Raw genomic sequence first — 12837 nt, forward strand, 5'->3', positions numbered from 1 at the left:
TGTCATCCTGCAACTGTTCTGCAGCATATGAAATGTCCCAAACACTATTTTAACTGTCCAAAATGGGGGGGGGGGGGTGTTGTTTTTACTCTCTGATAGTCAACACGTTTAAAAAAAATGCATATGTTAAATATGCATAAAAAACAGTCAGGAAAAAGTGTTTTATGTAAATTCAGACCACGAGTGCACATATAAAAGTACATCATATCATAATATAGCAAAGAGAAATAAAAAATGCATGTAAAAATACCTTGGGCCTTAAAAGGTTAGGATTGTATGCAGATGAATGTGAAGAATATTGGGAAGTATGTATGTATTTACAGTTTTTCTCAGTGGCTTTGGTGCATTTCTCACTACACTATTTACATTTGCACAACAGTTCATGCATTTCTCAAAACAATTAGTGCAAACTGCAAAATCTAGCTGATAACATGCAAAAGTGTGTCACATGCTCAAAATGGATAGTTCATTCCTCAAAAGCAAGTATTCATGTCAATCAAGGTGTCAGTATCGTCAAAATGAAAAGTCCTGACACCACTGTTTATGAACGAGATAGTCAAATGGCTTAGTTATGTTTTCATTAGGACAGTTTACTCTGGACACTTTTTCAACGCAAAAAAGTCAGACTTTGGTGACACTTGCTGAAAATGCTCAAGACAGCACTATAGACTATTTGCACAGCAATTTGAAAACTACAGTAAAGTGAGACATCACTGCATTGAGTGAGTTATCTGAGTACAAGACATTAAATATGTATGTTTATGTATCTCATTTGCTCTTTGCAATCCTAATTTACTCACAGCATTGTGCAAAAGAATAAACACACCCTTATATACAACAAACATAAACTCCCTTTAGGTAGAGCTGTGCACAACTGTACACAATATTGCAGTACATACTGGAACTGAGCCTACAGCATACACAGGTCTGTAAATCATTCATTAAACTGTTCAATTTTAAAGACATTTTCAGGAAAAAAAAGATTTAAATTTGTGTTATAAAATTTTCTTGACACATTTTGACAACTAGTTCAGCATTTTTGTATGTAATGACTCAAGTAATGAAATGGGGACTATTCATTTTATATGCAATGACTATTCAGCATTTACAAGTTTAGTTCATTTTGACTGACATGGCATAAGCAAATGATAATGATATAAACTGCAGAGAGTTGTATGAAAGCACTTAATGCTTGTCCAAAAGCATTCACAATTTGTTGAAAGGAATGAGAAACTGCTACTAGGATGTGCACAAATGACTAACTGTTTCAAAAAATGCATGACCTGTTGTGCAAATGTAAATAGTGTTGTGAGAAATGCACCAAAGCCACTAAGAAAAACTGTAAACCACCAAAGTGGCGCTCTTTCTCTGTTGAAGAAGACGCTTCAGCAATATTCTTAACCACACCTCCTTACCGTTAGTTTGCCACTAGGGAAAGGTAAACTCAAAGAAAGCCACTCCCCTACTTAATATTCTGTTTCAGTTGGAAGTACATCAGCATACTGAAAGAAGAGTCTGCAAATTTAGCTTCATGCAGACCTTAAAGTCAGAATGAAATGAAAATGGGGGTCCTTTTAGGCGATGCTTTCAGTCCTATTAGGGTGTATCTCATTTCTGCTCTGCTTTTGTCCATTAAGCTGCGCTCACACTGGGCTTTTCCATAGACTTGCATTCATACGCACTCAAATGCGGGGTCATACGTTAAGTTTTGCAGGTTGTTGCGGGGCGAAGTTCAAGCTTGGTGAACTCTGACCTGTGAAATCGCATCAGTTGACTGCGTGAGACCAATCGAAGATCAAAACATGACCTCTCTGGACAGAAATTTAAAACATGGAGCAATTGCTCGCTTTATTAAACGCCTAATAAGCTTGTTTAATCCGTCCCCTTTTGGTAGCGCCGCACGACAGAATATCGCACGCTCAAACTCTAATTTGACCGCAGCTTGTATCAGTCTTCTTTGAGTTTGTCAGCAATGCCCATCTTCCAATGAACCAATCGGTTACCAAAAAGACAAAATCATGCATCGCCTACCACCTCATCTCAGGACTGTCAAGACTAAAGCACAGTTATAACTTCCCTTTCATGGTGACTAAGCACACAGACAGCGTCCAAAACTGCGTATTTCCCTACGTTATCCTCTTAAGCTGTTTTTTTACATGCAGTTGTTATTTTTAATTGCCATTTGGGCTTATTTGTACCTAATTAGAATAAAACCTAAGTATCATCTTATGATATGATGTACTTTCAGAGAAAAATGATGTCCATATATGTGCACTCGTGGTCTGAATTTTTCATAAAGCACTTTTTCCTGACTGTTTGTTTATGCATATTTAACATATAATTTTTTTTGAACATGTGTTGACTATCAGAGAGTAAAAACAAAATTTCCCACCCATTTTTGGACAGGTAAAATAGTGTTTGGGACGTTTCATATGCTGCAGAACAGTTGGAGGATGACACTGTATGTCTGTAACCGAATATAAAGCATTCAGAGTATTTTAAATAAACATTTAAGAGCTCAAATGTGCTGTCCACTAAACCCTAGGAGGATAAAGTATGTGAAAATAGTATACAGGGGGAATAGTATGTCTGGGTTCATAGTATTGGATAAACAGTACCCGGATGAGCTGCTTCTTCTGTAGTGTGCATCCAGAGAATGCTACACTGTCCTATGATGCTCTGAGAGAATTGGAATAGTCATTCACTGCTCATCTGTGGCAAATCTGTGTAAATTTCCACAGCCCTATGCACCCTTTCCCCCGCTTCCTACACCCCTGCTATTTCCTACATTAAAGGTCATCAAAATGTCCAGAACACCCAATAATTACAATGTAATAACAGGCCTCAGTCAGTTCTGCTTAAACACAAGTGAGTAACATCCGCCTGTTGTTTTTCTGGCTGTGTGTTTCAGCAGTGGCGGATGGATCTCCGGTTCTCCAGGATTGTGTCTCGGCGGAGACTCGCCGGACTGTCATCGACGGGAAGCTGGACTTTGAGGAACTGCTTTCCTTCTCTTGGTGTGGCCTGAATGAAGCCTCTGTGTGGATCTGCAGAAACTCCACAAATCACACAGGTAAAGCTCTGGGAAACACCGCTCAGATCTCCTGCTGGGTGGCCGGAGGAGGAAAACTCTCATGTCAGCACAGTAATGCTAATCCTGCCGTCTTTTAGTCGTTCAGACATGTATAAATCAGAGTTGTGCTTTTTTTTTATTTGAATAACTTCTCGATGGTCAAATACAGATTTCACATGCAAAAAGCCTTGTTTTAGACACAGAGTTGAGGTCAACTAATTTAATAAGTCAGAATTATTCTCCCTCCTGTGACTTTCTTATTTTTCTAATATTTTCCAAATGATGTTTAATAAATTCAGGAGTTTTTCACAGTGTTTCCTCTAATATTTGTTCTTCTGGAGAAAGTCTTTTTTGTTTTACTTGGGCTAGAATAAAAGCAGTTTTTAATTGTTGTAAAGCCATTTTAAGGTCAATATTATTCGCCCCTTCAGCAGTATTAGTGTTGAATTGTCTCCAGCAGTGCTTCTCAAACTGTTTTCACCAAGCACCACCTCAGAAAAAAAAGTGTCTCTCCAAGCAGCACCATAATGACCAGTATTGAAATACAGCATCATAGCAGGCCTAATTAAGCAGCTAAAGCTCTGCACAGTTCAAAAAAACCTTTTATTATGAATATTTATTACTGTCAGCCTTTAAACATTATAAATAGTTTGAACATTGACACTGCCCTGTGCTATAAATAATGTTTTAATTAAAATGTGCTTCTAAAGGTTTATTAAGAATGGCACTGTTCATAAAAGTCAAAAGAAAACTGCTGTACTGAAATGTAAAATATTAACATACTTATTCATGCAAAGCTGGAAATGTTGCTTGGACCTTATGAATGTAGGCTGTATGTCATCGTATTTATATATAAAATGTTTTTTTTTAATTGAACTGTGTTTTTATTAAAGTTTTTATAAACAGTGTACAAATAACAATAACTTGAAATGTTTACAATCATGAAAAAAGGAAACAATTAGAAAGAAAATAATAGATGTAAATAATTATAATAGATAAATAATAGTAACAGCCTAAAAATAAATAAAAAATAAATACATTAAAATAAAATAAAAAAAGGGTAGGGGGTTCATTTATTTTCAGTGTAAAATTATTACTTATGTTTAAATGCAAAAAAAAACTTTTTTTCACTAAATTTTAAGTCCAAAAAGAAATGGACTATTGTTTGTTTTATTATTATTTCTTCATGTATTATTAAGTTACTGATCAGCAATAAACAACACTTGAATATTAGGAGTTCTCATGTGATTTTCTAAACTAGTCGTGTTTTGAAATTAATAAATGCATAATATTTTTTAGTGATGGGTTCGGCTGGAAGGGCATCCGCTGCGTAAAACATATGCTGGATAAGTTGGCGGTTCATTACACTGTGGCTACCCCTGACTAAGCCGACAAGAAAATGAATGAATGAATGAATGCATAATGATCGTGATAACCATGAAACTGAGATTTTTTCTTAGGCTATAATCACACAACCAAAATCTATAATCGTTGCATCCCTAAGCGCATGCCAACATGTTTTGACACGTTCGATCTTGAACTCGGTTCGAATGCAGCGTCTGCCCCCACTACATATCAGATTTTGTCTACTCTTCATCACGAGGAACACAAGTAGGAATCATTAATGTGTGAGCATCAAATATTATTTGCACATTTATTGAATGGAAATGTTTCTGGTTCACGTATGCAAATTCTTCTTTAGATGGCGTCTTAATAGCAATGTTAGTGCAGTCGATCGCTCCGATTACACTGGGAAAACCGGCGACCGCTGCAAATTACGCTTTAATGTTTGCCTGGTCAACTGCATGGTATGGAAACCTCATACACCTGCTAGACATGCGGATGATCTGGTCACACACAGCTGCCATTGCACGGCTTAAGACACTTTGTAGTGTGCAGTTTAACATGATTGCCTCTAGGAGTCGCCAATGGAAATAAAACAAACACACAAGTAATGCACGTACACCAGACATGAAGCTGACGTGGACCAACGCATATTTCATCATTAGAAAATCCAAACATGAGCATGAAATCTGGCGTACACAAAGTTTTTGTGCGTTTGCAGCGTTCATACATGAGCCCCCTGCTCTCCAGAACAAACCACTGTTATATAATAACTTGCCTTATTTCCCTAACTTTACCCTAATTACCCTAGTGAAGCCTTTACATGTCACTTTAGGCTGAATACTAGTGTCTTGAAGAATATCTAGACTAATATGATGTGCTGTCATCATGACAAAGAGAAAAATAAATCATAATCAGTAAAACTACTATAATTATAAATATTTCAACAGAAATTGGGGACAAAATATGAACAAATCCCAATTTTACAGGAGGTCGAATAATTCTGATGTCAGCAGTGTGTGTGCTGTTGCTCGGCGTGTGTGCTGTTGTATTATGGGGACGTCCTGACAGACATGAGCGTGTTCCTGCAGTGTTTCTGTGGGACCGGATGCAAACGCAGGCAGTTTTCTCGTTCAGACGCGCCGCTGCCAGAAGCTCCTGCGGTTGTACTGAAAAACCCGTCGGACTTCCTCTGTGTCCAACAGAACGGAGCGTAATTCAGGCGCAGAGGTGGGCGACAGCCGCTGATACTCTTAAAAAATTCAACACTTCACCTGTAGTCGGCGGGAGAAGCAGCGTGAGCCATGCACAGACACCAAAACACCATCAGCCTGACAGCAGGAGTCTGTTGCCCATAATGCATTGCAGCAGGACACAATACCTATGCTTTTATCCACCTATTTTTATGTGCGTTTTGGATATGTGCATAGAGACAGAGTGCAGCGCTTCATATTATTGATATCATTGATAATGCCACAGCCAGATCACCCTGCAGCAGGAGAGCGGTCCCTCACTGAAGCTAAGCAGGGCCGAGCCTGGTCAGTGTCTGGATGGGGGACCACATGGGAAAGCTAGGTTGCTGTTGGCAGTGGTGTTAGAGAGGCCAGCAGGGGGCGCTCAACCTGTGATCTGTCTGAGTCTTAATGCCCCAGTATAGTGAAGGAGACTCTTTCAGAGTCTTTCAGATGAGATGTTAAACTGAGCTCCTGACTCTCTGTGCTCATTAATAATCCTATGGTGCTTCTGGTAGAGTAGGGGTGTGACGCTGGTGTCCGGGCCACACTCCCTCTTGCCCTTACCCTTCATGGCCTTCAATCATCCCCATCCACCGAATTGGCTCTATCACTGTCTCTCCACTCCACCTACAGCTGGTGTGTGGTGAAGCGCTGGCGCTGCACTCTGGTGTTGGTGTGGAGAGCCCCCGTCATGATTGTGAAGGGTTTGGATGAATGGGCTTACACAATAAATGCGCTATATAAATACACACGTTACATTTCATGATCTGATGACCACACCAACCGAGGACAATCCAGACTGCTCCATTGTCTTTCTATTACATGAGGTTTATCTGACAGATAAAGAGAATCAAACAATGTCTGAAAGTTGACAAAATGTAAAGTAGACCAGCTACAAAATCCACAGCCAAATATTTATAAGCTGTCGACCCCAAAAAGTGAGTGTTAAAATACACAGAAGTGGAGGGGAATGTCTCGCATTGATACTGAGCTTCTGGATTGCCTCTCGTCTTATTGCTTGTATCCGCTTTTATCTCCTTAAAAGCTGGCGGTTAATATTTGGAAGCTTCAAAACTTAGTTCTGTATTTTTTATTTGGTTTGTTTGTTGTACACCTTGTCACACAACTGATTTTAGGCATAGTGATAAAACCATTATAATTCCTTATGTGAGATGCCTATGTCGTTTTTGAAGTCGACAGGTTATTATATATATATATATATATATATATATACAGGGCTCGAAATTACCTTTTTTACTTGGTAGCACCGGTGCTCCCAACTTCAAATATTTAGGAGCACCAAAACAATTTAGGAGCACCACCAAAAATGAATGAGCACCGCTGCAAATTGTTTTTTAAGGGATTTATTGTATTTTAAAACAACATTAATAGGACTGACAAAAACCAGAAACAGCTATCTAACTAATGCTGTGAAGACATTGATATTTGTGTGCAATAATTCCAAAATGAATGTCTAATAATTATAGAATATTAATGATGATAAAAAATGACAATAATAGTAACAATGAATTCCATTTCTCATTATGATGCTGCCTTGAATGTGCATGAATGTAGGTTATCTGCTATAAAAAGACTGTTACTTTATGAAAAATAATTGTATAGTTTGCATCAAACAAAAATGAAGCATTGCAGTAAGAAATATTGATTTTGTGCTGCTGTTTTTATATGCATGTCAATTTAATAAATAATATTTCTGCTACAAAACAAACAAAAGATTATAATAAATCATTCAATTCAATGATGAAAGCTGCAAAGCAGTCATCAGTAAATAAATAAAAATAAATAATAATATACACCTCAAACAAGAATAGACAAAAGAAAGTAAGTAAAGTCTCACTTCTATCACTCTTTAAAAGTTTTGGTTTCAGTTTGTGTCAATTTAAAGGTTCAGTCTGAGATGATCTTCATTTTTCTGTGTTAGTGGAAAATCAGGCGAGTCAGCCGACCCAATTTATCAGCAGGCAGAGCAGGATTCTTGCGCTAACCATCAGCGCAATACCGGTCTTTGTTATGAGCCGCAGTTTCAGTGTAAACTTAGTAAAGGCGAGCTCCTTTGGCGATGATATGTACAGTATTAGATTTGACTTTTAGCGGACGCTGAACACGCAGTGAATGCAACGCATCGAGATTCGGGCGCCTTCTCCAAGAAGCGCGTACTCGATTGATCTCAGCTGGCGGATCATTATTCACCACGTGACGTGTCATGATCGCTCTCATCTGCGCCTCAACTTTAGGTGGGGTTTGCAAACCTGTGTGCTTTAAGTTTTCAATATTCAGCCGTTTGCATTTCCCGTGGTCATAAAAGCTCCTTCCCTGTCATCTGACAGCGGAATAGCTTGAGTGATTGACAGCTAATATGAACCAATATAGCGGCAGGGAAGAGCGATTCAGCACGTTTTTACAAAAAATCAAAACAGGTCGCACTACAACTATTATCTGCAGTCGCACTAATGCTCCCAGATATATTATGAGGTCGCATAGATTCATTTTAGGGCGCATATGCGACCAAAATTGTCGCAATTTCGAGCCCTGTATATATATATATATATACAGTGTTGAAGACAAAATTATTAGCCCCCTATTAAATATTTCATTATTTTTCAAATAACTCCCAAGTGCTGTTTAGGACTTTCACTTTGTTCTGTTGAACGTAGTTCTTTACCAGAAGAGAGGTATGCTTTGGGTCATTATCATGCTGAAATACAAAACGTCGACCCAAACCAAGTTTTGTTGCAGACTGTTTGAGGTTACTTCTCAAAATCTTCCTGAAGTCTTCCTTTTTCATGTTTCCTTCAACCCTGATAAGACTGAAACATCCCCATAGCATTATACTCCCACCGCCATGTTTCACTGTGGGAACGGTGTTCCTTAAATTAAATGCCTCTCCCTTCTTCCTCCAAACATAGGCAACATCTCTATGGCCAAAGAGCTTTAGTTTTGTCTCATCTGACCAAAGGATACGTTTCCAGTATTCATTATTTTTCCCTAGATTGTCCCTGGCAAACTTCAGTCTAGCTTGGAGGTGTCTCTTTTTTAAAAGTGGATTCTTTCTTGGTCGACAACCTTTCAGTCCACTCCTGTGCAGGGCTGTAGTGACCGGCTTTTGCTGAGACATTAATTCCAGACTTGGCTAAGTCTGTCACTAGTGTCTTGGCAGTTGTTCTTGGTTCTTTAGAAACCTCTCTTACTAATTTTCTTTGCGAAGTTTTGGAAATCTTTCGCTTTCTCCCTCTGCCAGTCATGTTCTCCACAGTGTGGATCTCATTAAACTTCTTGATAATACTTCTCACGGCACTTCTTGACACTTGAAAACGCTTTGATAAACATGCATATCCTTCTCCTTCTTTGTGAGCCTCAACAATTCTTTTTCTCAAGTCTAAACTTATTTCTTTTGTCTTTGTCATGATGACAGAATGCATTATCGTACTATTTGTTTTTCAAGACACCAGTTTTAAGCTTTAAGTGCAATTTAAAGGCTTAATTAGGTTAATTACCTTAACTAGGCAAGTTAGGGTAATTAGGCAAGTCAATGGACAACAGTAGTTTTTTCCTGGAGCCAATCAAACAAATAATTACTTAAGAGGGCTAATAATATTGACCTTAGCAGTTTTACTTTAAAAAAAAATTATTATATTATTTCACCCAAACTAAAAGAAAAAAAACCTTTTCCAGAAGAAAAATACAAATGGAAATGCTGTGAAAACAATTTTCTTGCTCTGTTCAACAGCACTTGTGAAATCTTTGTAAAAGAATACAAATTTCATAGGAGGGCTAATAATTTTGACTTCAACTGTGTATATATATATATATATATGTCTGGATTTTTTATGTTGTCTACTTTTACATTTGGTCACACAGTGACTTTCATGCATTGCTTTGTTTTCCGTATTCGTCAGAAATGACCAGGAGACACCCTCCTGCAATAGAAAGTCAATGGAGCAAATTGAATTGTCTCCCTAATGAGAGGGCGTGGCCTAAATGTGCTCTATCTTTATAAAAGTAAAGCCTGTGCATGTGTATGATGGAAATTCCATGCTAAAAATATTTAAGCACACCCATGATGTTTACGTGGAAGGAGATGTAAATCCTGGCTAACTTCTGGAAAGGCAATAGCGTTAGAGATAACGAAGTAAACCAGCTCCTGCCCCACGACTGACAAAAATCCAAAAAGTTTCTCACGAGTAGAGAAGAGCCAGCGAGCAAGCAAGAGAACTGATTGTGCCCGTGCTGTCAGTATGACCTGTAGGCATGTACGCAAGAGCGCACAGATGAAGATGTGTGTGCGCGAGGGTTTACAACGAGCTTACAAACGCCCGTTTCCTCACGGTGGATCAGTTCAGTGCGCGCGTGAACGTCCCCAGTGCGCGTAAACTCCACCGATTTGCTTGATTATTTTTGCCATGGAATTGCCGTCATACATGTGCTTCATCAGTCTGCGCTTCAGTGATGTAGTTTCTGCCAGATGATCTGACAGATTTAAATGTGTGTTCGTCATTAACGTTGGTCTGCAGCTCTCCATGTTTCCAGCTTTCCGTTGTGTCAGATGTGAAATGTTGTTGAGCTGATTGTAAAAGGCCTCAGCCCTCCGTCAGTCTGTCATCACAGTGCTCCAGTATTCTTCTTCTTTTAATATTGTTATTATTGTCTTGAGCATCCCGTCTCACTCCTCCAAAAGCCTCTGCGTTCATTGCGTTTAGTCTTGGTCTTCTTAGGTGCAACTCATTTATTAGAGGAGAACAAACACCTCTACACAACTACAGTACACGTCTCTCATTAATATCGTTTAGCAGGAATTATTTTATTGCTCATTGGATGGAAATGCTGCTTTATTTTTAAATGTTTTGAGATATTAAAGTTACAAATAGCTACTTAACTGTTCCTCATAAATTCACTGATTTATTTATTTTTTAATATTATTATTATTATTATTATTATTTTTACAAAATTCTGTGCAGAAAAAACACTAAACATCTGATTTTAAATTAAATTGTTGTGTTTTTAAAAGCTTTAACAAGCATTTGCAAAGTTGCACTTTAAAATAAAAACAATAAGTAGTGTATTTTTGGAAATGCATGCATGCATGATAAGTGCATAAAAAAGAATGCATTTATATTTGATGATGTGGTGGAGTGGCTGGATCACTGCCCCGCAGGGTAAACTCTCATATTAAAGCTAGAGTTCGATGCTTGTCTGTTTCCTCACACATTTCCATCCGCTCAGAGACATCCGAGGAATCGTCCCAAACTGTGAACTGTGTGTGTTCACGGCGCAGTCTTTACAGCATTAGTTCACACCGAAGGCATAAATGCATGCATGAGAGAGAAGCTCTTTCAGATGGAAACTGTTATCCTCAATGTATACAGTGTTTCTGTGCTGTTATGGAAAAGTAATTGCAGTAATTTTCTGGGGAATGACATGCTTCATGAGGTCAGGGGCTTTCCCTGAGAAACGCCAATGGAAAGACTTCAGAAAACACACACACACCTTTCCAGAGGGAGACTAACAGACACAGATACACTCCAATACACACTGATATACTCAAATACACACCAAGATACACACAAGTATACTAGAATATACTAAACTACACACAAATATACTCAAAATACACACTAATATTGTCAAACACACACGATTATACTCAAAATACAAACTAATATACTCGAATACACACAAATATACTCAAATACACACAAATATACTCAAATACACACTAATATACTCGAAAATACACTCATATACACTAATATACTGGGATATATTCTCAAATATGTTTGTGAAGCTGCTTTGACACAATCTACATTGTAAAAGCGCTATACAAATAAAGGTGAATCGAATATGCTAAAAATACATACAATTATACACAAAATAGACACTAATGTACTCAAATACACTCAAATATACTCAAATACACACTAATGTACTCAAAAATACACATTAATTTAGTCAAATACACACTAATATACTCCAAAAATACACTCATATACACTAATATACTGGGATATGTTCTCAAATATGCTACAAATACATACAATTATACAAAAAATAGACCCAAATATACTCAAATACACACTAATATACACAAATACACACTGGTGTAGTCAAATACACACTAATATACTCAAAAATACAGTCATATGCACTAATATACTGGGATATATTCTAAAATATGCTAAAAATACATACAATTATACACAAAATAGACACTAATATACTCAAATACACACTAATGTAGTCAAATCCACACAAAGATACTCAAATAAACACAAATATACTCAAAAGACACACTAATTTAGTCAAATACACACTAATATACTCAAATACACACTAATGTAGTCAAATACACACTAATATACTCAAATACACACTAATGTAGTCAAATACACACTAATATACTCGAAAATACACTTATATACACTAATATACTGGGATATATTCTCAGATATGTTTATGTGAAGCTGCTTTGACACAATCTACATTGTAAAAGCGCTATACAAATAAAGGTGAATCGAATATGCTAAAAATACATACAATTATACACAAAATAGATGCTAATGTACTCAAATACACTCAAAGATACTCAAATACACACTAATGTACTCAAAAATACACTCGTATACACTAATATACTGGGATATGTTCTCAAATATGCTACAAATACATACAATTATACACAAAATAGACCCTAATATGCTCAAATACACACTAATATACACAAATACACACAAAGACACTCAAATACACACTAATATACTCAAAATACACACTGATGTAGTCAAATACACACTAATATTCTAAAAAATACACACAAAGACACTCAAATACACACTAATATACTCTAATACACATGAATATACTCCAGTACACTCATATACACTAATATACTGGGAAATATTCTCAAATATGCTAAAAAATACATACAATTATACTTAAAATAGACCCTAATATACTCAAATACACACAAATATACTCAAAATACACAATAATGTAGTCAAATACACACTAATATACTAAAAATACACACTAATACACTGTAATACACACTAATATACTCTTAATACACATGAATATACTCCAGTACACTCATATACACTAATATACTGGGAAATATTCTCAAATATACAAAACAATACACACAATAATACTAAAATACACACTAATAAG

At 36.9% G+C, this 12837-nt stretch overlaps 2 protein-coding genes across 8 annotated transcripts in view; both read left to right on the top strand.

Moving 5' to 3' along the window:
* xpot (exportin, tRNA (nuclear export receptor for tRNAs)) overlaps positions 1–12837 on the top strand; it is a 266921-nt gene that overhangs the window by 10194 nt on the left and 243890 nt on the right. The window contains exon 2 of one of the 2 annotated variants that reach the window (XM_087246977.2): positions 2912–3073. The gene's annotated coding sequence lies outside the window, so the exon portion shown is untranslated. The remainder of the gene's footprint in view (positions 1–2911; positions 3074–12837) is intronic. The other variant, XM_087246978.2, reaches the window with a different exon arrangement.
* pthlha (parathyroid hormone-like hormone a) overlaps positions 1–12837 on the top strand; it is a 224349-nt gene that overhangs the window by 10194 nt on the left and 201318 nt on the right. For 3 of the 6 annotated variants that reach the window (XR_015942071.1, XM_088649806.1, XM_088649805.1), the window contains exon 2: positions 2912–3073. The gene's annotated coding sequence lies outside the window, so the exon portion shown is untranslated. The remainder of the gene's footprint in view (positions 1–2911; positions 3074–12837) is intronic. The other 3 variants (XR_015942072.1, XM_088649808.1, XM_088649807.1) reach the window with 1 other exon arrangement.

Source organism: Danio rerio, chromosome 4, assembly GCF_052040795.2.
Source record: "Danio rerio strain M-AB ecotype USA chromosome 4, GRCz13ab, whole genome shotgun sequence".
NCBI classification, from domain to species: domain Eukaryota; kingdom Metazoa; phylum Chordata; class Actinopteri; order Cypriniformes; family Danionidae; genus Danio; species Danio rerio.